Below are 24,448 nucleotides of genomic sequence, written 5' to 3'. Positions count from 1 at the left end.
TATACTGGCAGGAAAAAGAGGCAATTTGGAGGCCCTTGCACAAACTGGCTTTATTTTACCTAAGTTGACCCCCCTCCAGTGTGTACTCCGAAACAGTGTTTAGTGCACCTGATAGCCTTGTCAGCGATCGGCGTAGGAGGTTACTTCCACTAAATGTGGAGAAGATGACGTTCATCAAAATGAATTATAAATTCCTTCGGGAAGACCTTTACCAGCAATTGCCTCCAGAAAGTACACAGGAATCTGTGATGGTGGATTCCAGTGGGGACGAATTAATACTCTGTGAGGAGGAGGATGTACACAGTGAAAGGGGTGAGGAATCGGAGGATGATGATGAGGTCGACATCTTGCCGCTGTAGAGCCAGTTTGTGCAAGGAGAGATTGATTGCTTCTTTTTTGGTGGGGGCCCAAACAAACCAGTCATTTCAGCCACAGTCGTGTGGCAGACCCTGTCGCTGAAATGATTGGTTTGTTAAAGTGTGCATGTCCTGTTTATATAACATAAGGGTGGGTGGGAGGTCAATTCCATCTTGCACCTCTTTTTCTTCTTTGCATCATGTGCTGTTTGGGGACTATTTTTTTTAACTGCCATCCTGTCTGTAACTGCAGTGCCACTCCTAGATGGGCAAGGAGTTTGTGCCGCACACTTGTGTAGCTTAGCTTGGCCATCCAGCTACCTCATTGCACCTATTTTTCTTCTTTGCATCATGTGCTGTTTAGGGCTTATTTTTTAAATCTGCCATCCTGTCTGCCACTGCAGTGCCACTCCTAGATGGGCCAGGTGTTTGTGCCGCACACTTGTGTCGCTTAGCTTAGTCATCCAGCTACCTCATTGCACCTCTTTTTCTTCTTTGCATCATGTGCTGTTTGGGGACTAGTTTTTTAATAGTGCCATCTTGTCTGCAACTGCAGTGTCATTCCTAAATGGGCCAGGTGTTTGTGCCGCAAACTTGTGTCACTTAGCTTAGTCATACAGCCACCTCGGTGCAACTTTTGGCCTAAAAACAATATTGTGAGGTGTGAGGTGTTCAGAATAGACTGGAAATGAGTGGAAATGATTGTTATTGAGGTTTATAATACAGTAGGAGCAAAAGCACCCCCAAATTCTATGATTTTAGCTGTTTTTATGTTTTTTTTAAATCATCCAGATCCAAAACCAAAGCCAAAACCAAGCCAATACCAAAACACGAAAGTGTAATTAGAACCAAAACACAAAACACGAAAAGTGCCCACCGCACATCTTTATATATATATATATATATATATATATATATATACATATATACATACATACATACATACATACATAAATACATGCATACACATACACACACGCACACGCACACGTAGTTGGATGCTGGATAGTATGGCCCTTTTTTAAGACATATGTACATTTCTTGAAGGAAGGCTGTTGATATTCTTGAACTAACTTGTTAACATATACTGTATGCATATATATATATATATATATATATATATAAATGTATATATACAGTGTGTATATATATATAGATAGATAGATCCGTCGCACAGGGTAAGTAGGTCTAGGGCTAGTCTTGTTTTGTGTGAAACTTTTTTAGAATAGCAGGGCTGCACAAGCGTTCGCAGCCCTGCTATGCTAAAATACACTCCCCCATAGACGGAGATTAGTTGATCGCACCAGCAGCAAAAAGTTGCTTGGTGCGATCAACTCGGAATGAGGGTCTATATGAGTAACCTAACACAAATATTTTTACAAGACCAGTTTGTCAATTAAGTATTAAAAGGTGATGCATTGGAAAAGCAGAACCCCATTTCAGGATCATATTATATTATAAAATTGTATGCACTTATTGGGGTATATGCAATAGCGGGCGAATTGGCAAAATAGGCGAATTCCGGGCCGTTTTCGCCTCCAAAAATCAATTCGCCTATGCAGTGCAGTCATTTTTCGCAAAAAAACGGCCCGTCAAAATTCGCCTTTTCTCAATTCGCCTTTTTCCGAATTCGCCTTTTCTGCAATGGTACAGATGCTGCAATTCGCCTCCAGCATATTCAATTCAAGTTTGGAAATTCGCCTGCAGTGCTTTTAGACAGCAAATTCGCGATTTTCACTCCGCCACACTTTGGAGGGTGAAAACAAATAAAAAAATTTTAAACATGTTTTTTTTTGTGTTTTTTTTTTAGGAATAGCAGATCTATTTATATTAGAAGGGATTAGGTTTTTTTTTTTTTTTTGGGGGAGGCACAAATATTATTTATATATTTTTTAAAATAATATTTTTATTTTTTTATTTTTTTTATTGCTGGAACGGTAAAATCCGGGAAAAAAATGGCGAGGGGTCCCCCCTCCAAAGCATAACCAGCCTCGGGCTCATTGAGCTGGTCCTGGTTCTAAAAATGCGGGTAAAAAATTGACAGGGGATCCCCCGTATTTTTAAAACCAGCACCGGGCTCTGCGCCTGATGCTGGTGCCAAAAATACGGGGGACAAAACGGGTAGGGGTCCCCCGTATTTTTAACACCAGCATCGGGCTCCACTAGCTGGACAGATAATGCCACAGCCGGGGGTCACTTTTATACAGTGCCCTGCGGCCGTGGCATCAAATATCCAACTAGTCACCCCTGGCCGGGGAACCCTGGGGGAATCAGGGTTCAATCAAGGGGTCCCCCCCCCCCAGCCACCCAAGGGCCAGGGGTGAAGCCCGAGGCTGTCCCCCCCCATCCAATGGGCTGCGGATGGGGGGGCTGATAGCCTTTGTGTTCAAAAAAAAAGATATTGTTTTTTCCATTAGTACTACAAGTCCCAGCAAGCCTCCCCTGCAAGCTGGTACTTGGAGAACCACAAGTACCAGCATGCGGGAGAAAAACGGGCCCGCTGGTACCTGTAGTTCTAATGGAAAAAAAATACCCAAATAAAAACAGGACACAGACACCGTCGACAGTAAAACTTTATTACACACTGCCGACACACACATACTTACCTATGTTCACACGCCGACATCGGTCCTCTTCTCCATGTAGAATCCCGGGGTACCTGAAAATAAAAGATCAATTATACTCACCTCAACAGGCTCCAGAGATAAATCCACGGACTTGGCAAAAAAAGAAAGCGCATTTACCCGCACCAAAAACGGACTGAAAGGTGTCCCATGCTGACACATGGGACACCTATCCACGATTAAGATCTGTCAGTGACAGTTGTCACTGACAGGTCTCTAAGCCAATCAGGAAGCGCAACTTCGTTGCGCTAACCTGATTGGCTGATCGCTGTGACAGCGCATCGCACAGCTCCCTCCATTATATTCAATGGTGGGAACTTAGCGGCTAGCGGTGAGGTCACCCGCCGGTCAGCGGTGACCGGCGGGTGACCCCACCGCTAGCCGCTAAGTTCCCACCATTGAAAGTAATGGAGGGAGCTGTGCGAGGCGCTGTCAGAGTACAGACGGCGTCCAGCCAATCAGATGAGCGCCACGGCAGTAGCGCTTCCTGATTGGCTGAAGGGACATCAGTGACAGGAGTCACGTGATGTCCCGGCATTCGGGGAGAGGGGTCCCATGTGTCAGCATGGGACCCCTTTCGGTCCGCAGGTCCGGTTGTTCGTTTTCTTTTTTTGCCAAGTCCGTGGATTTATCTCTGGAGCCTGTTGAGGTGAGTATAATTGATCTTTTATTTTCAGGTACCCCGGGATTCTACATGGAGAAGAGGACCGATGTCGGCGTGTGAACATAGGTAAGTATGTGTGTGTCGGCAGTGTGTAATAAAGTTTTACTGTCGACGGTGTCTGTGTCCTGTTTTTATTTGGGTATTTTTTTTCCATTAGAACTACAGGTACCAGCGGGCCCGTTTTTCTCCCGCATGCTGGTACTTGTGGTTCTCCAAGTACCAGCTTGCAGGGGAGGCTTGCTGGGACTTGTAGTACTAATGGAAAAAACAATATCTTTTTTTTTGAACACAAAGGCTATCAGCCCCCCCATCCGCAGCCCATTGGATGGGGGGGGACAGCCTCGGGCTTCACCCCTGGCCCTTGGGTGGCTGGGGGGGGGGACCCCTTGATTGAAGGGGTCCCCATTCCCCCAGGGTTCCCCGGCCAGGGGTGACTAGTTGGATATTTGATGCCACGGCCGCAGGGCACTGTATAAAAGTGACCCCCGGCTGTGGCATTATCTGTCCAGCTAGTGGAGCCCGATGCTGGTGTTAAAAATACGGGGGACCCCTACTCGTTTTGTCCCCCGTATTTTTGGCACCAGCATCAGGCGCAGAGCCCGGTGCTGGTTTTAAAAATACGGGGGATCCCCTGTCAATTTTTTACCCGCATTTTTAGAACCAGGACCAGCTCAATGAGCCCGAGGCTGGTTATGCTTTGGAGGGGGGACCCCACGCCATTTTTTTCCCGGATTTTACCGTTCCAGCAATAAAAAAAATAAAAAAATAAAAATATTATTTTAAAAAATATATAAATAATATTTGTGCCTCCCCCAAAAAAAAAAAAAAACCTAATCCCTTCTAATATAAATAGATCTGCTATTCCTAAAAAAAAAAACACAAAAAAAAACATGTTTAAAAATTTTTTATTTGTTTTCACCCTCCAAAGTGTGGCGGAGTGAAAATCGCGAATTTGCTGTCTAAAAGCACTGCAGGCGAATTTCCAAACTTGAATTGAATATGCTGGAGGCGAATTGCAGCATCTGTACCATTGCAGAAAAGGCGAATTCGGAAAAAGGCGAATTGAGAAAAGGCGAATTTTGACGGGCCGTTTTTTTGCGAAAAATAACTGCACTGCATAGGCGAATTGATTTTTGGAGGCGAAAACGGCCCGGAATTCGCCTATTTTGCCAATTCGCCCGCTATTGCATATACCCCATTGTCTTTTATTTGAAAATGTTTTCATACTGAATACTTGATGTGTATAATACACTTGTCCACTGGAGCTAAACAAATACGACTTTAAATGAACAAACAATTGATAAATGTCTTGTGGTTTGTGATGTTTAAATGGGATGATAATTTGCAAATGTCAGATGCATTTTATTTCTTAAACAAACTGATCTGAAAATGTCAAAGCAATTTACGCAGTTCAGCAGTGTAAGGGAACATTCTCTAACAAATATTTGAATATGCTAAATTTAATTTGATAGACAAATATTTGTATTTGGTCACCCCCTCCCCTTACCTACTTGTTTTTAGCTATATTTGATTAAATATTATGAGAGATGGTGAATTTTGCACAAACAGGCATTCCAAGCGGCAAAACAGAAAACAGCATAATGTATATAAGTACATTTTAATTCCAAGTTAAATTAATATATAATTAACATATCCTATAAAATTATTTGTTACATTGCATGAGTAGTAATGTCATCACTTGAAGTATATCTAGAGTAGTGATATTACTCCTATAAATTATAAATATAGCCTAATCTTACCCTTTGGAAATGTTGTTTATGGAATGTAACTGTCGATGAGGGCGAACCACACTTAGTTATCAGTAGAAATGTGCACCGGAAATTTTTCGGGTTTTGTGTTTTGGTTTTGGATTCGGTTCTGTGGACGTGTTTTGGATTCGGACGCGTTTTGGCAAAACCTCCCTGAAATTTTTTTGTCGGATTCGGGTGTGTTTTGGATTCGGATGTTTTTATTAAAAAAAAAACCTCAAAAACAGCTTAAATCATAGAATTTGAGGGTCACTTTGATCCCATAGTATTATTAACCTCAATAACCATAATTTACACTCATTTCCAGTCTATTCTGTACACCTCACACCTCACAATATTATTTTTAGTCCTAAAATTTGCACCAAGGTTGCTGGATGACTAAGCTAAGCGACCCAAGTGGGCGGCACAAACACCTGGCCCATCTAGGAGTGACACTGCAGTGTCAGACAGGATGGCACTTAAAAAAATTAGCCACAAACATCACATGATGCAGAGATAAATGAAAAAAAAGAGGTGCAAGATGGAATTGTCCTTGGGCCATCCCACCCACCCTTATGTTGTATAAACAGGACATGCACACTTTAACAAACCCATAATTTCAGCCACAGGGTCTGCCGCACGACTGTGGCTGAAATGACTGGTTGGTTTGGGCCCCCACCAAAAAAGAAGCAATCAATCTCTCCTTGCACAAACTGGCTCTACAGAGGCAAGATGTCCACCTCCTCCTCATCGTCGTCCAATTCATCACCCCTTTCACTGTGTACATCCCCCTCCTCACAGAGTATTAATTCGTCCCCACTGGAATCCACCATCTCAGGTCCCTGTGTACTTTCTGGAGGCAATTGCTGGTGAATGTCTCCACGGAGGAATTGATTATAATTCATTTTGATGAACATCATCTTTTCCACATTTTCTGGAAGTAAACTCGTATGCCAATTGCTGACAAGGTGACCGGCTGCACTAAACAGTCTTGCGGAGTACACACCGGAGGGGGGTCAACTTAGGTAAAATAAAGCAAGTTTGTGCAAGGGCCTCCAAATTGCCTCTTTTTCCTGCCAGTATACATAGGGACTGTCTGACGTGCCTACTTGGATGCGGTCACTCATATAATCCTCCACCATTCTTTCAATGGTGACAGAATCATATGCAGTGACAGTAGACGACATGTCAGTAATCGTTGGCAGGTCCTTCAGTCCGGACCAGATGTCAGCATTCGCTCCAGACTGCCCTGCATCACCGCCAGCGGGTGGGCTCGGAATTCTTAGCCTTTTCCTCGCAGCCCCAGTGGTGGGAGAATGTGAAGGAGGAGCTGTTCATGGGTCACGTTCCGCTTGAGTTGACATGTGTCTCACCAGCAGGTCTTTGAACATGTGCAGACTTGTGTCTGCCAGAAAGAGAGATACAACGTAGGCTTTAAACCTAGGATCGAGCACGGTGGCCAAAATGTAGTGCTCTGATTTCAACAGATTGACCACCCGTGAATCCTGGTTAAGCGAATTAAGGGCTCCATCCACAAGTCCAACATGCCTAGCGGAATCGCTCTGTTTTAGCTCCTCCTTCAATGTCTCCAGCTTCTTCTGCAAAATCCTGATGAGGGGAATGACCTGACTTAGGCTGGCAGTGTCTGAACTGACTTCACGTGTGGCAAGTTCAAAGGGTTGCAGAACCTTGCACAACGTTGAAATCATTCTCCACTGCGCTTGAGTCAGGTGCATTCCCCCTCCTTTGCCTATATCGTAGGCAGATGTATAGGCTTGAATGGCCTTTTGCTGCTCCTCCATCCTCTGAAGCATATAGAGGGTTGAATTCCACCTCGTTACCACCTCTTGCTTCAGATGATGGCAGGGCAGGTTCAGGACTGTTTGCTGGTGCTCCAGTCTTCGGCACGCGGTGGCTGAATGCCGAAAGTGGCCCACAATTCTTCGGGCCACCGACAGCATCTCTTGCACGCCCCTGTCGTTTTTTAAATAATTCTGCACCACCAAATTCAATGTATGTGCAAAACATGGGACGTGCTGGAATTTGCCCAGATGTAATGCACGCACAATATTAGTGGCGTTGTCCGATGTCACAAATCCCCAGGAGAGTCCAATTGGGGTAAGCCATTCTGCAATGATGTTCCTCAGTTTCCGTAAGAGGTTGTCAGCTGTGTGCCTCTTTCGGAAAGCGGTGATACAAAGCATAGCCTGTCTAGGAACGAGTTGGCGTTTGCGAGATGGTGCTACTGGTGCCGCCACTGCTGTTCTTGCTGTGGGAGGCAATACATCTACCCAGTGGGCTGTCACAGTCATATAGTCCTAAGTCTGCCCTGCTCCACTTGTCCACATGTCCGTGGTTAAGTGGACATTGGGTTCAACTGCATTATTTAGGACACTGGTGACTCTTTTTCTGATGTCTGTGTACATTCTCGGTATCGCCTGCCTAGAGAAGTGGATCCTAGATGGTATTTGGTACCAGGGACACAGTACCTCAAGCAATTCTCTAATTCCCTGTGAATTAACGGTGGATACCGGACACACGTTTAACACCAACACAGCTGCCAAGACCTGAGTAATCCGCTTTGCAGCAGGATGACTGCTGTGATATTTCATCTTCCTCGCAAAGGACTGTTGGACAGTCAATTGCTTACTGGAAGTAGTACAAGTGGTCTTCCGACTTCCCCTCTGGGATGACGATCGACTCCCAGCAGCAACAACAGCAGCGCCAGCAGCTGTAGGCATTACACTCAAGGATCCATTGGAGGAATCCCAGTTAGGAGAGGACTCATCAGACTTGCCACATGGCCTGCAGGACAATTGGTGTTCCTGTCTAAGGAGGAAATTGACACTGAGGAAGTTGGTGGTGTGGTTTGCAGGAGCTTGGGTATAAGAGGAAGGGATTTAGTTGTCAGTGGACTGCTTCTGCTGTCACCCAAAGTTTTTGAACTTGTCAATGACTTCTGATAAATGCGCTCCAGGTGACGTATAAGGGAGGATGTTCCTAGGTGGTTAACATCCTAAACCCTACTTATTACAGCTTGACAAAGGCAACACACGGCTTGACACCTGTTGTCCGCATTTCAGTTAAAATAATTCCACACCGAAGAGTTCATTTTTTTTTGTAATTTAACCAGGCATGTCAATGGCCATATTCATCCCACGGACAACAGGTGTCTCCCCGGGAGCCTGACTTAAACAAACCACCTTATCATCAGAATCCTCCTTGTCAATTTCCTCCTCAGCGCCAGCAACACCCATATCCTCATCCTGGTGTACTTCAACAGTGACATCTTCAATTTGACTATCAGGAACTGGACTGTGGGTGCTCCTTCCAGCACTTGCAGGGGGCATGCAAGTGGTAGAAGGCGCCACCTCTTTCCGTCCAGTGAAGGTCAGGCATCGCAACTGACACAATTGGACTCTCCTTGGGGATTTGTGATTTAGAAGAACGCACAGTTATTTGCTATGTTTTTGCCATCTTAACTCTTTTCAGTTTTCTAGCGGGAGGATGAGTGCTTCCATCCTCATGTGAAGCGGAACCACTAGCCATGAACATAGGCCAGGGCCTCAGCCGTTCCTTGCCACTCCGTGTCGTAAATGGCATATTGGCAAGTTTACGCTTCTCCTCAGACGCTTTTAATTTCGATTTTTGGGTAATTTTACTGAACTTTCGTTTTTTGGATTTTACATGCTCTCTACTATGACATTGGGCATCGGCCTTGGCAGACGACGTTGATGGCATTTCATCATCTCGGCCATGACTAGTGGCAGCAGCTTCAGCACGAGGTGGAAGTGGATCTTGATCTTTCCCTATTTTACCCTCCACATTTTTGTTCTCCATTTTTTAATGTGTGGAATTATATGCCAGTAATATATCAATAGCAATGGCCTACTGAACTATACTATATATGTATACTGTTGGTCACCAAAATGCTGCACTGTAATACTATATATACTGCTCACAAAAATGCAGCACAGATATGGAATGGATACTTGCAGTGACACAGAGCTGCAAGATACAGCAATGGCCTACTGTACACAACTATATACTGTTGGGTCACCAAAATGCTGCACTGTAATACTATACATACTGCTCACAAAAATGCAGCACAGATATGGAATGGATACTTGCAGTGACACAGAGCTGCAAGATACAGCAATGGCCTACTGTACACAACTATATACTGTTGGGTCACCAAAATGCTGCACTATAATACTATATATACTGCTCACAAAAATGCAGTACAGATATGGAATGGATACTTGCAGTGACACAGAGCTGCAAGATACAGCAATGGCCTACTGTACACAACTATATACTGTTAGGTCACCAAAATGCTGCACTGTAATACTATATATGCTGCTCACAAAAATGCAGCACAGATATGGAATGGATACTTGCAGTGACACAGAGCTGCAAGATACAGCAATGGCCTACTGTACACAATTATATACTGTTGGGTCACCAAAATGCTGCACTGTAATACTATATATACTGCTCACAAAAATGCAGCACAGATATGGAATGGATACTTGCAGTGACACAGAGCTGCAAGATACAGCAATGGCCTACTGTACACAACTATATACTGTTGGGTCACCAAAATTCTGCACTATAATACTATATATACTGCTCACAAAAATGCAGCACAGATATGGAATGGACACTTGCAGTGACACAGAGCTGCAAGATACAGCAATGGCCTACTGTACTGTACTACTATAAGTATAAGTAATAGTGATGAGCGGATTCTGTTTTACTCGGTTTTACTCGGTTCTCAAAACAGAATCTTATTGGCTATCCAAAACACGTGACATCAGTGAGTCAATAAGATTCTGTTTTGAGAACCGAGTAAAACCGAGTAAAACCGAATCCGCTCTATATACTGGTGGTCCCCAGTCCCCACAATAAAGCACACTGAGCACAGATATTTGCAGCACACTGAGCACAGATATGGAGCGTTTTCAGGCAGAGAACGTAGATATTTGCAGCACACTGAGCACAGATATTTGCAGCACACTGAGCACAGATATTTGCAGCACACTGAGCACAGATTACGGAGCTTTTCAGGGAGAGAACACAGCCACGACCTCTCCGTTCAATCTCCAATGCACAAGTGAAAATGGCGGCGACGCGCGGCTCTTTATATAGAATACGAATCTCGTGAGAATCCGACAGCGGGATGATGACGTTCAGGCGCGTTCGGGTTAACCGAGCAAAGCGGGAAGATCCGAGGCTGCCTCGGAACCGTGTAAAATGGGTGAAGTTCGGGGGGGGGGGGGGGGGTATTCGGATCTCAGAGAACCGAACCCGCTCATCTCTAGTTATAAGTATCATCTTCTGGGCATGATTTTGAGTCACTTGTGATATTTATGGTGGAAGTAGTAAAGCCATTTTTTTTAGCTACTGTGCATCAATCTAAGGGTCTAATTCAGACCTGATCACAGCAGTAACATTTTTCTCTAATGGGCAAAACCATGTGCAGTGCAGGGAGGGCAGATGTAACATGTGCACAAAGAGTTAGATATGGGTGGGGTGTGATCAAATTGAAATATAAATTGCAGTGTAAAAATAAAGCATCCTGTATTTACCCTACACAGAAACAAAATAACCCACCCAAATCAAACTCTCTCTAACATGTTATATCTGCACCACCTGCAGTGGACAAGGTTTTGCCCATTGGAGAAAGATTTTGCTGCTGCGATCAGGTCTGAATTAGGCCCTAAGTCACACCGCACATGCACCCAGAGTTCATGCGCATGGCCTCAAAAATGTCTAGATAATATATTGAGCGCTTCTGGGAGGTGACAGGGAGGTGTTGATCAGCAACGGATTAACATTTCATGGTGTAAAGTTCGATTTACTTACAAGAAAAAGCAGTACTTTGTTACACTAGAGTTATAGCCGCTGCGGACGCTAAACATAAGTAAATAACCTTTAAGATATGTATGCACATTGCGTATACACGCCGTCAGGCTGTGCGCACAATGCAGCAACACGTGTGGCTGAATACACCTTATTCCCCAAACAAGAATGGAATGCGACACCAGTAGTTAAATGCTATGTTGTGGTCCAAAGAATCAACAATATTTACTCAAAAGATACAGATAAAAGATACAACAATATTACAGAGACGAGCTACAACCAATAGTACATATGTTTGTTCACGAGCGCTCCCGGATCCAGGACTCAGTCAGTCTTAGCAAGATGACCTTCAGAGAATAGGGACTGAAGCCTGGATCTGGAGGCCTCTCTTTTATACAATGAGTCCAAATACAATACAATGGGAAATGTAAGCTCTTCTTCCATAGGTCATGGGGCAGGTCATTTACAGTACATGAGGGGTCATAGGTTGGTTTGAATGAATGGGCGATGCTCGGTCCAGGTGTGCTTGCAGGTGTTCGCCACTGGGTTCCCGCCGAATATCCTGAGTACAGTATCATAACAGTTTGCTAATATTATATCTTTGCATATATCCACAAGCAGAAACATGCGATCAACTGCAAATAGCAACCGGAATGTACATCTACTAATACTGCACATTTGGATACCAACCACTAAGTCCTAACCTTGCTCTGTCCCCTCACATCCTGTAAAGCTGAATATCTCTGTTGTTCTATCCTTTGAGTATATGTAACTTGCTGGCAAAGTGTGTGGAGACTATGTGTAAATTATGCACTATATGAATAGAATATTGAATATGACTTTGTGGCTTATCTGTGCGAATGCATATGCTACCGTATATACTCATACCTCGCGCCAATACGCAAGGCTCATGAACCAGTGTATGTAGCGTGCGTGTATGCGTATGCACGGCGAAAATGCACACTCACAGAGGCGATTATGTTTGGTGTTTGCATGTGGTGTGTATGTAATATTTTCGACTTCGACAGTCCACCCTTTGACAGTAACCAGTAACTGTCATAAATTACTAACAAAATATTTCAAAACACATAACAGGTGACCTAGACACATGTATGTACTTATTTCGCAAATCAGACACTGACTATGGTTGGGGAAGACAGGGAGGAGGACGAGACATCCTCTATATGCACTCGGTGGTCAAGGGACCACTGGTTGAGTGTGGGACGACATTCAACCTATAGAGTATGCTGGGACAGTGCTATAGCCTAAGATGTCTGATTTGAACGAACGTTGCATACATACATGTACCTATGTCTTTGCACACTGATGTCCGGATTCAGTAGAAGTTCTGCTGGGTAGAAGGAGAGAGGAACACAAAAAGATGGTGAAAGAAACAGGCCATGAAATTTATTTACATTCCTGTCACAGCACAGTCTCTATCGTTGTATCGTATACCAAATCTGCTGCATTTACAAAGCACCCACTCCTTAGACTCATCAAATTTGTATTATGCCTTTTTCGCTGCGTCAGAATTTGAACACATTTAAATATCAGGCCAATAATTATGACAACACCCAGGATACAGAGAAGAAACTTCCACACATTTGCAACCATTCCTTGTGCCCACTCTCCTAACCCAGAGAACTACTTGAGTGGGTTCAACCATGAGGCCCATCCAATTAATACATTACCCACAGCCGCTAAACTGAGATTGTGTTTCCTTCTAAACTCCCATTTCAACTGCAAGATCTTGTGCATCTTTTGATCAATGATCTCTGTTGGGTACTCAGTACTGTTTGTAATATACGTGCATCACTTCACACCGTATTGAGTCACCAAAGTAACGCAATACCCACCTGTCATGGCCGTGATGTAATTCAAGACCATCCTGTGTTGTACCAGTTCCTTCTTGTAGGCCTGTAGTTCCCTACCCGTATACCTGAAGGTGTCGTCATACATCTCAGTGATATTATCTATCAAGTTCGCTAGCACATACCTATAATTTATAATTTCTCTGGCAGTATGGGTGATATCTAATGCAAGAAGAATGTGAATCCCAGTGGATTCATGAATCAAATTAGAGGCTGTGAGCTCTCTCCTGTCTATGAGGTGTCTCTTGAAAATGTGTTCGTAGTGGGTGTGAGCATAAGTAGGCAGAGCGCTGCGGTGAATGTCTTTCATTTTGTCATGTGCAATGGTCATGACTTCTGGTAGTACTCTGCCTATGTAAAACAACCCTTCAGAGCTTGGAGTAAGCCACTTGTATGCCTTCCTTCCACATATGAAATAAGCATCATCTGGAAGAACATAGGGGACAAAATGCATCAGTATCATGTCACAGATAATCCTGACAAAAAAACCTGTCCCCAGTTTTTCCATCTGTTTCACACAAGTATCTGGCTGGATGATGTGCGCACAATATCCCTGTGACACTTTTCCAGCCCACATGGTTTTGATCCCACGTGTATACTTGTATCGGAAGTACCTCCCACTTGCGGCTATCCCACGTACTAGTTCAGAGTTCATGGGTTCTTTGTCAGCTCTGTGTGAGAAGGTCATTGTCTGATTGTTCCAAATCACTTCCCAATTTCCTGGTCTCCGGAAATTGGTTATGTTGAAACATAGCAGTAACCTATCTACGTGGTACTGGTGGAGCTTTAGGCTAGGGGGTCTAGATATATTGCATTTTCTGTCCACCGGTCTCCCTCCATGCAATTCGAGTACCTCATTTACTGTTAATGGGTATGGCACTAATCCCGATTTACTCTGTCCTTGAGGTACTTGTGAGCACACCCAGCATTCTGTTTGGTTTAAGACCGTACCCATTAATGAGTGATAGTCACTCAAAGGAAGTCCTTCAATATTGATATTAGTGTTTGATTTACATCTCTGGATGCACCCATCTTCGACTATGTTATCGCAGTACTTACATATGCAGTATTCATCAAACAACCCTTCACATTGCCTCCGAGCTCCGTGACTACCAGATCTCTTACTTATATCAGCTTTGACCAAAGTGATAAACTGATCATGGTGTCCTACAAATTCATCCTCTCCATCAGAACCCATTTCAGATCCTTGCTCGACTTCTCGGGGGCCCTCACAAAAACAAATTGTCCTGGTCAAAATAGAATCACAAGAAAAATCCGGAATACAGTCACTTGATGTGGATCCATTTCGGCAGGGAAAAAGGGAGGAAAAAAATTAAGGGGGGGGGGGGGGTTGTTTGGAGAGAAAAAAATTAAGATAACAGTCCTTGATTTTGCTTTTCACCACACTCAGGTGCAGTTCAACAGTCTTGCCTTTCAGCTTTCCCGGAACAGATTCTCCAGAGATATCAGGTTTTCTTCACCTTTCTCTTTCTCACGAGTTTTCTCCGAGTTAGCAACCTTCTTGCAGTGGGATGAGTGGACCCAAGTCTCTCTCTCGGCAACCTTCAGTGCTGTCGTGCTGGTCAACAAAACTTGATACGGTCCTTCCCACCTATTAGGCAACCTGAGCGTAGAAAATTTTTAATCATCACATAGTCCCCAGGTTCAATTTCATGACAATTACTGTTTGGTAGGTCAGGAATCACCAGTTTCAAATTCCTTTGCTGGTTTCTCAATTGCTGGCTCATCCTAACCAAGTATTGCACAGTCATTTCATTATTGCATTTTAGATCATCCTGGGGATCTATCATTACATGGGGCTGTCGTCCAAAAAGAATTTCAAAGGGTGATAGGTTAAGCAGTGACCTGGGAGTGGTTCTGATGCTGTACAACACTAGTGGCAGTGTTTCCGGCCACAACAGTCCAGTTTCAGCCATCACTTTGATCAGCTTGTTTTTAATAGTGCTGTTTATTCTCTCCACCTTTGCACTGGCCTGTGGTCGGTAAGGAGTATGTAGCTTACTATTAATACCCATAAGTTTACACATGACCTGAAAGACTTCACCTGTAAAATGGGTACCCCTATCACTCTCAATAATCTTAGAGATACCATATCTACACACAAATTCCTGCACAGTTTTCTTAGCGGTAAACACAGCAGTATTAGTGGTGGCAGGAAATGCCTCTACCCAGTTTGAGAAGACATCAGTGCATACCAGTACATATTTCAAATTCCTACAGGGGGGTAGCTGTATGAAGTCGATTTGTATTACCTGGAAATGTCCGTCTGTAGGAGGGATATGGGATGTCTCCATCGGTATTGTCTTACCAATATTCTTCCTCAAGCAAGTAAGACATGTCCTTGCCTTCTTGCTCGCCTGAGAAGAGAACCCTGGTGCACTCCAGTAAGCTCTTACCAATTTGCACATACTTTCCTTGCCCAGAAGAGTCAGACCATGTGCCGCTTCAGCTAGGCTTGGGAGATACGCCCTGGGAGCCACTGGCTTACCTTGTCCATCTCTCCAGAGTCCTGAGGACCCCTGACCATATCCCTTCGCCTTCAAAACCACCTTCTCCTGTAGGGAACACAAATCTTGCATTTCAATTAACTGTTGTGTATTTACTGTATTGAATGTCATCAGTTGTGTGGTGGTACTTTGTATGATGGTGCTTGTTGCCGATTTAGCAGCTTCGTCTGCCCAGCTGTTACCAAGTGAAATTGGGTCTTGGTTGTAGGTGTGTGCTTTACACTTGATAACAGTCACTCTGTCAGGTTCCTGTATGGCCGTCAGCAGTCTTTTGATGTGTGACGCATGTGTCACAGGTGTGCCAGCTGTCGTCATGAAATTTCTGAGGCGCCACAGGGCCCCAAAATCATGCACTACTCTGAAAGCATATCTAGAGTCCGTGTATATATTAGCTGACTTACCCTTTGCCAACTCACATGCTCTGGTCAGTGCTACCAGCTCAGCGACTTGTGCTGAGTGAGGCGGACCTAGAGGTTCAGCTTTTATAATACCTTCGTCGTCTACAACTGCGTATCCGGTGCACAGGTCTCCTGAGTCCGTCTGTCTGTGACAACTACTGTCAGTGTAAAAGGTAAAGTCTAGGTCTTCCCGTGGGTTGTCACTAATGTCAGGTCTCGCAGTGAAAGTCTGGTTCAAGTATTCCTTACAATCATGCATATCAGTGTCTGTACTAAATCCTCCTTCACCATGGTTCTCATCCTCCACCCTTTGTGCATGACAAGGCACACTTGGCGAATAAGTTGCAGGATTAAGTGTGCTACACCTTTTTATGGTTTTCAGAGGGCCATCAGTGACAGTTCCCATTTTGTAAACCGAGCGGATGAGACATGTCTGGTTTGGGCGGAGTTTAGCAAGACTGATACTGCATGAGGTATATGGATTGTCAGGTCATGTCCTAGCACTACGTCTTCACTCTTTCTTACCAACAAAGCTATGGCTGCAACACTTCGTAGGCAAGTGGGGAGAGACCGTGCTACAGTGTCCAGCTGTGCACTGTAGTAGGCTACCGGTCTGCTGGCATCACCATGTTTCTGTGTTAGGACTACTGCCGCGCACCCAGCACTTTCGGTACCATATAATTCAAAAGGTTTCTCATAAGCTGGCATCCCCAATGCTGGTGCTTGAGACAAGCACTCTTTTAGTCTCTCAAGTGCCAGTTCAGACTCCTCAGTATGAGAGACCCATTCTGGTTAGCTTGAAGAGACCATTTCTTGCGGTGGTAGTGCAAGAATAGAGAACCCGGAATCCAATTCCGACAATACCCACATATTCCTAGAAAAGTGTGAATTTGTTGCTGAGTCTGCGGCAGAGTCATGTCACGGATGGCCTGTATCCTGTCTGTGGTCAGGTGTCTTAGTCCTTGTGTAAAGCAATGTCCCAAGTATTTAACCCTTGTCTGGCACAACTGTAATTTATCCTTAGAAACCTTGTGTCTTGTCTGGGAGAGTTGAAACAGAAGCTGTTTAGTATCTGCCAGGGATGACTCAAATGAATCAGAGCATAACAACAAGTCATCAACATATTGTATCAGTACCGACCCATTCTCAGGCTGAAAGGATTGCAAACAATCATGTAGGGCCTGGGAGAAAATACTTGGGCTGTCAATGAAACCTTGGGAGAGACGGGTCCAGGTGTACTGTACTACCCTGTAAGAGAAAGCAAAGAGGTACTGGCTATCGGGGTGAAGAGGAACAGAAAAGAAAACTGAGCAGAGGTCAATTACAGTGAAGTAGGTAGAGGTAGAGGGGATCTGCATAAGAATGACAGCTGGATTGGGCACTACGGGGAACTGGCTCTTGACTATTTTGTTTATCCCCCTTAAATCCTGCACTAGCCTGTAGCCCCTCCCCCCACTCTTTCACAGGGAAGATGGGACTATTGGCTGTACTGGACGTCCTGTCTAGGATGCACTGCTGTAGCAGCCGTTCTATGACAGGGTATACTCCTAATACCACCTCTGGCTTCAGAGGGTACTGGGGGATTTTTGGAGCTATCCTTCCATCTTTTATTTTCACAACTACTGGGGCTACATTTGCCATCAATCCAGTGTCCTGTCCATCTTTAGTCCATAGGGAACACAGTATTTGCAAGATCATTTCCTCTACCTGCGATGGACATGTGTCTAAAATGGTAGAGTGCAACATTAGCCTTTGAGGGGTGTCTAACATATCTTGTACTTCCTGTGCATGGTTTTCAGGGATATCTAAAAACACACCCTCAGGGGTACAATATATTACACACCGCATCTTACATAATAAGTCTCTGCCAAGTAGATTAGTCGGAGCCGATGCAGCCCACAAGAAAGAATGTTTGGTATGCAAGGGCCCTATCGTAACCTCTGCATGTCTAATCAAAGGATACTGCTGCACTTTTCCCATTATTCCCATTGCCGAAATAGTTTTGCCCATTCTCATTTTTCCATTTGAAGAGGTTAGTACAGATCTGGAAATCCCTGTATCTACAAGGAAGGGTTGTCTTGTACCATCTACATTTACCATGACCTCAGGTTCGTTGCTAATGCTAGTGGTCAATCTTACTGGCTGCAGACTACAGGTGTGACCTGACCCCTATTGTGGATGTTGGCCTCCCCGCAGAGCATTGGCAGCTATTATGTGTGGGGAAGCTAACTGTGAAGTTTCGGAGGCCTGCCAGTCCTTTGGTGGGTACCTTTGTGTGGCTCATAATCCCTCCTGTATGTTCCCTGGTTCCGTCTATGTGTCTGATAACATGGCTCGTGTTCTTGTCTAGGGGATCTATACTTACTATATGTCTCTGTCCTCCTACAATCTCTGGCAAAATGTCCCTCCCTCTGGCAATTATAACATTTTATTAACCTTCTTCTGTCTTCAAAGGTCTGGGGTTTCGGTTGGTTGGTCATTCCTTCAAGTGCCTGTATACTCACCACCATCAACCTCTCCCCCTGTGCCTCCTTCCATCTCAGAATGATTTTATCATGTTCCACTGTGGATTCCCTAAGGGCATCCACTGTTATCCCTCTCCAATTGGGCAGGTCTGTACCCTGACTTTCAATAGTTCCCTGAGTCCGTCCATTAACACTGAGAGAGCCACCTCCCTATGATTCACCTCGTCTTTGATATTCTCAATCCCGGTGTGCTTAGTCATTTCTTCTATTGCCCTGTGGAAATAGTCTGCTGCCGGTTCACTTTCTTTTTGTTTGATGGTAAATATTTTACCCCAATTCATCACTACTGGAAAATATAGTCCTAATTGAACATTAATTTTTTTAACATTCTCTTGGTTATAGTCATCCGTTAGAGGTTCATCTTTCTCTATTTTGCAATCATTTATACATTTTTGGTGATCAATATTAGGGGGAAGGCACACTCACAACACAATTCGCCAATCTTTGTTTGTGGGTTCATGGGCATAACCCAGATCCCTGATGAATTTTATGACATTTGGCCAAATCCTTGCTAGGATCGGGGAATTATGTAATGATTGACTGCAGTTCAGACCTGGTCCACGTGCAATACATTGCAACATTCCTCATGGGGGTTACCCTGTCCCTTTCAGTTCTCCCATTGGGGACAGCTATTATGCGCAGCTATTTGCCCAACTATATCACTTCTTTCTGAATCAACATGGGGATACACTGTCTCTTCATAATGGACGAACCCATACTTACCGGTAGCTCTGATCCCAACCGTCTCACCTGAAGAGGAAGCAGTTCTTGCTCTTACCGGTTGGGCTTGCCCCACCTGGGTTTCTTGCATGGTCACTGCCTGAGAGAGGGCTGAGATCAGGCTAGGTTCATCATGCTCCGCTCAACTAGGATCCTTGAAAGAACTTAGGACAGGTACAATTTGCAAGGATTAGGGTTAGTACAGTTTATAAGTGCATTTCTATAATTTCCTGGTATGTTATTGTTTGTAGCGGCCTTCTCTCCATCGACATATGGTGGTGGTGGTGTGCTCGCATTCACATTCCTGTCTGGTTTTGACCTCTCTGCACGAGCAAGTTCCCTTTGCGTTTCTCCTTCCTATTGCCATATATTTAAACAGTTGTTATGTCTGATCCTCTGTTTCCTGGATTTGATCAAACAACGAGTGTTTTATAAATGGGCTAACTCCACACCTGTCTATATTAACGTGTGGTTGCGAGCCACCACGCCACCGCAGCTTCTCCTAGCTGAGTGTCAATCTACGGGATCCCGAATTCCGGGGTTCAATCCACTCACATTTACTTTCAACCCACACAAATTCATAATATTTTCTGTACAGAAAAAAAATCACTCCCTTTGATTGATAACTTGCCCCAGAGGTAGTACACTTATAAGATTTTGAGTAATCTGTCTAAAATCGGACAGTTATTTGTTAAGGTAAGACTAGAAGCCTTTTATCTCACTTTAAAATCAACTTATAGGCCCTCATTCCGAGTTGTTCGCTCGTTATTTTCCTTCGCATCGGTGCTATTTTCTGCTAACTGCGCATGCGCAATGTTCGCACTGCGGCTGCGCCAAGTAAATTTGCTAAGAAGTTTGGTATTTTACTCACGGCATTATGAGGTTTTTTCTTCGTTCTGTTGATCGTAGTGTGATTGACAGGAAGTGGGTGTTTCTGGGCGGAAACTGGACGTTTTATGGGAGTGTGTGAAAAAACGCTGCCGTTTCTGGGAAAAACGCGGGAGTTACTGGAGAAACAGGGGAGTGTCTGGGCGAACGCTGGGTGTGTTTGTGACGTCAAACCAGGAACGACAAGCACTGAACTGATCGCACTGGAAGAGGAAAGTCTCGAGCTACTCAGAAACTGCAAAGAAAAATCTTTTCGCAATATTGCGAATACTTTGTTCGCAATTCTGCTAAGCTAAGATTCACTCCCAGAAGGCGGTGGCTTAGCGTGTGCACTGCTGTGAAAAGCGGCTAGCGAGCGAACAACTCGGAATGAGGGCCAAATTGTGGCAAATTTACGCTCGCTAGTTTACGCAAGTTTGTGTAAATACACACCTGTGCGCGTAATTGTGCACACGTGTGCATTCCCGTACACACGTTTCATGTATCTTTGTACCATGCCACGTGTGTACCGTGCGTTTGCAATTACGTATTCCTGCATATGAATATACGCAGCAACCACACATATCAATGTAAGCAATAGAACAAACTTGTGCTTCTATTGCTATTGATTAATGCACAATACTTCCTTTGTTCCCCACACACACTGAAAGTCACCCACATGGATAACTTCCTTTGAGTGCTGCCCAAACTTTTAGGCAGGAACAAAGTCTTGTATGTGCTTTACATATAACCACTAAACAAATATAACAAATGTATAACAAATAACTTACCTGATTCTATGCAGATCTATAATGACTATTACAACCTATGGCAACAATGTATGAGAATATACGCAAGATATCTGTACGCTTGTGCGTTTATTTCGCGCCAATGGACTCAAAGAAAAAAATTGCTTTTCTTTGTTGTCCCTTGGTTCGCACTAGCACCTCTGAGACTATGCAAGACAGACGTGGTTTATCAACATTAGGTAGTTTTAACAACACAAAACAGAATTGTTTTACGTTAGATGCGTCCACACCCTTTGTTGTTAGACCAAAGTCTGTTAAGCCCTGCAAGTCCGCGAGTGTGAGGTGAACCAGAGAGAGCCCCCAACTGTTAAGTTCGATTGAATTACAAGGAAAAGCAATACATTATTACACTTTGGTTTGAGCCGCTGCGGCCGCTGCACATAAATATAACTGCTAACATGTGTATATACATTGCATATACACGCCGACATGTTATGCGCACAATATAGCGACACGTTGGCTGAGTACACTTTACCCCAAACAAGAATGGAATGCGACACCAGTAGTTAAATGTAATGTTGTGGTCCAACGCATCAACAGCATTTATTTAAGAATATACAGACAAAAAGGTACAACAATATACAGAGAAGAGCTACAACCAATAATACATACATTTGATCGCGTGCGCTCCTGGATCCAGGACTCAGTCAGTTTTAGCAAGATGACCTTCAGAGAATAGAGACTGAGCCTGGTCAGGAGGCCTTTCTTTTATACAATGTGTCCAAATACAGTACAATGGGAACTGTAAGCTCATCTTTCATAGGTCAGAGGGCAGGTCATTTACAGTACATGAGGGGTCATAGGTTGGTTTAAAGGAATGGGCAATGCTTGGTCCAGGTGTACTTGCAGATGTTCACCACTGGGTTCCCGCCGAATATCCTGAGTACAGTATCATAACAGTTTGCGAATATTATATTTCTGCGTATATCTACACGCAGAAACATGCAATCAGCTGCAAATAGCAACCGATTGTAGATCATAAAATACTGCACATCTGGATACCAAACACAAAGTCCTAACCTTGATCCATTCCCTTCACATCCTGTAAACCTGAATAGCTCTGTTGTTTTACCTTTTAAGTGCATGTAAGTTGCTGACAAAGTGTGTGGAGACTATGTGTAAATTATGCACTATGTGAATAAAGTATTGAATATGTCTTTGTGGCTTTTCTGTGTGAATGCGTTTGCTACCGTATATACTCTAATTAGAGATGTGCAGCGGGCATTTTTCGGGTTTTGTGTTTTGGTTTTGGATTCGGTTCTGTGGTCGTGTTTTGGATTCGGACGCGTTTTGGCAAAACCTCTCTTTCGAATTTTTGTCGGATTCGGGTGCGTTTTGGTTTTGGGTGGGTTTTTTTCCAAAAAACTCTCAAAAACAGGTTAAATCATAGAAGTTGGGGTTAATTTTGATCCTATAGTATTATTAAGGTCAATAACCATAATTTCCACTTATTTCCAGTCTATTCTGAACACCTCACACCTCACAATATTATTTTTAGTCCTAAAATTTGCACTGAGGTCGCTGGATGACTAAGCTAAGTGGGCGGCACAAATACCTGGCCCATCTAGGAGTGGCACTGCAGTGTCAGACAGGATGGCACTTAAAAAAAAAGTCCCCAAACAGCACATGATGCAAAGATAAATAAAAAAAGAGGTGCAAGATGGAATTGTCCATGCACACTTTAACAAACCCATCATTTCAGTGAGAGGGTCTGCCACATGACTGTGGCTGAAATGACTGGTTGGTTTGGGCCCCCACAAAAAAGAAGCAATCAATCTCTCCTTGCACAAACTGGCTCTACAGAGGCAAGATGTCCACCTCTTCCTCATCCTCCGATTCCTCACCCCTTTCACTGTGTACATCCCCCTCCTCACAGAGTATTAATTCGTCCCCACTGAAAATCCACCATCACAGGTCCCTGTGTACTTTCTGGAGGCAATTGCTGGTAAATGTCTCCACAGAGGAATTTATTAGAATTCATTTTAATGAACATCATCTTCTCCACATTTTCTGGAAGTAACCTCCTACGCCGATCGCTGACAAGGTTACCGGCTGCACTAAACACTCTTTCGGAGTACACACTGGAGGAGGGGCAACTTAGGTAAAATAAAGCCAGTTTGTGCAAGGGCTGGCAGTGTCTGATCTGACTTCACGTGTGGCAAGTTCAAAGGGTTGGAGAACCTTGCACAACATGGAAACCATTCTCCACTGCGCTTGAGTCAGGTGCATTCCCCCTCCTTTGTCTATATCGAAGGCAGATGTATAGTTTTGAATGGCCTTTTGCTGCTCCTCCATCCTCTGAAGCATATAGAGGGTTGAATTGCACCTCATTACCACCTCTTGCTTCAGCTGATGGCATGGCACGTTCAGGTGCTCCAGTCTCTGGCACGCGGTGGCTGAATGCCGAAAGTGGCCCGCAATTCTTCGTGCCACCAACAGCATCTCCATTACGCCCCTGTCATTTTTTTTAAAGTTCTGCACTACCAAATTCATTGTATGTGCAAAACATGGGACGTGCTGGAATTTGCCCAGATGTAATGCACGCACAATATTGGTGGAGTTGTCCGATGTCACAAATCCCCAGGAGAGTCCAATTGGGGTAAGCCAATCTGCGATGATGTTCCTCAGTTTCCGTAAGAGGTTGTCAGCTGAGTGCCTCTTATGGAAAGTGGTGATACAAAGCGTAGCCTGCCTAGGAACGAGTTGGTGTTTGCGAGATGCTGCTACTGGTGCCGCCGCTGCTGTTCTTGCTGTGGGAGGCAATACATCTACCCAGTGGGCTGTCACAGTCATATAGTCCTTAGTCTGCCCTGCTCCACTTGTCCACATGTCCGTGGTTAAGTGGACACTGGGTACAACTGCATTTTTTAGGACACTGGTGACTCTTTTTCTGACGTCTGTGTACATTCTCGGTATCGCCTGCCTAGAGAAGTGGAACCTAGATGGTATTTGGTACCAATGACACACTACCTCAAGCAATTATCTAAGTCCCTGTGAACTAACTGCGGATACCGGACGCACGTCTAACACCAACATAGTTGTCAAGGCCTGAGTTATCCACTTTGCAACAGGATGACTGCTGTGATATTTCATCTTCCTCGCAAAGGACTGTTGGACAGTCAATTGCTTACTGGAAGTAGTACAAGTGCTCTTCCGACTTCCCCTCTGGGATGACGATCTACTCCCAGCAGCAAAAACAGCAGCGCCAGCAGCAACACCAGCAGTAGGCGTTCCACTCAAGGATCCATTGGAGGAATCCCAGTTAGGAGAGGACTTGTCAAACTTGCCAGTGACATGGCCTGCAGGACTATTGGCGTTCCTGTCTAAGGAGGAAATTGAGATTGAGGGAGTTGGTGGTGTGGTTTACAGGAGATTGGGTACAAGAGGAAGAAAGAATTTAGTTGTCAGTGGACTGCTTCCGCTGTCACTCAAAGTTTTTGAACTTGTCAATGACTTCTGATGAGTGCGCTCCA

This window comes from Pseudophryne corroboree, chromosome 5, assembly GCF_028390025.1.
Source record: "Pseudophryne corroboree isolate aPseCor3 chromosome 5, aPseCor3.hap2, whole genome shotgun sequence".
NCBI lineage: Eukaryota > Metazoa > Chordata > Amphibia > Anura > Myobatrachidae > Pseudophryne > Pseudophryne corroboree.
The sequence above is the reverse complement of the archived record's forward strand: the minus strand, read 5'-3'. Positions refer to the sequence as shown.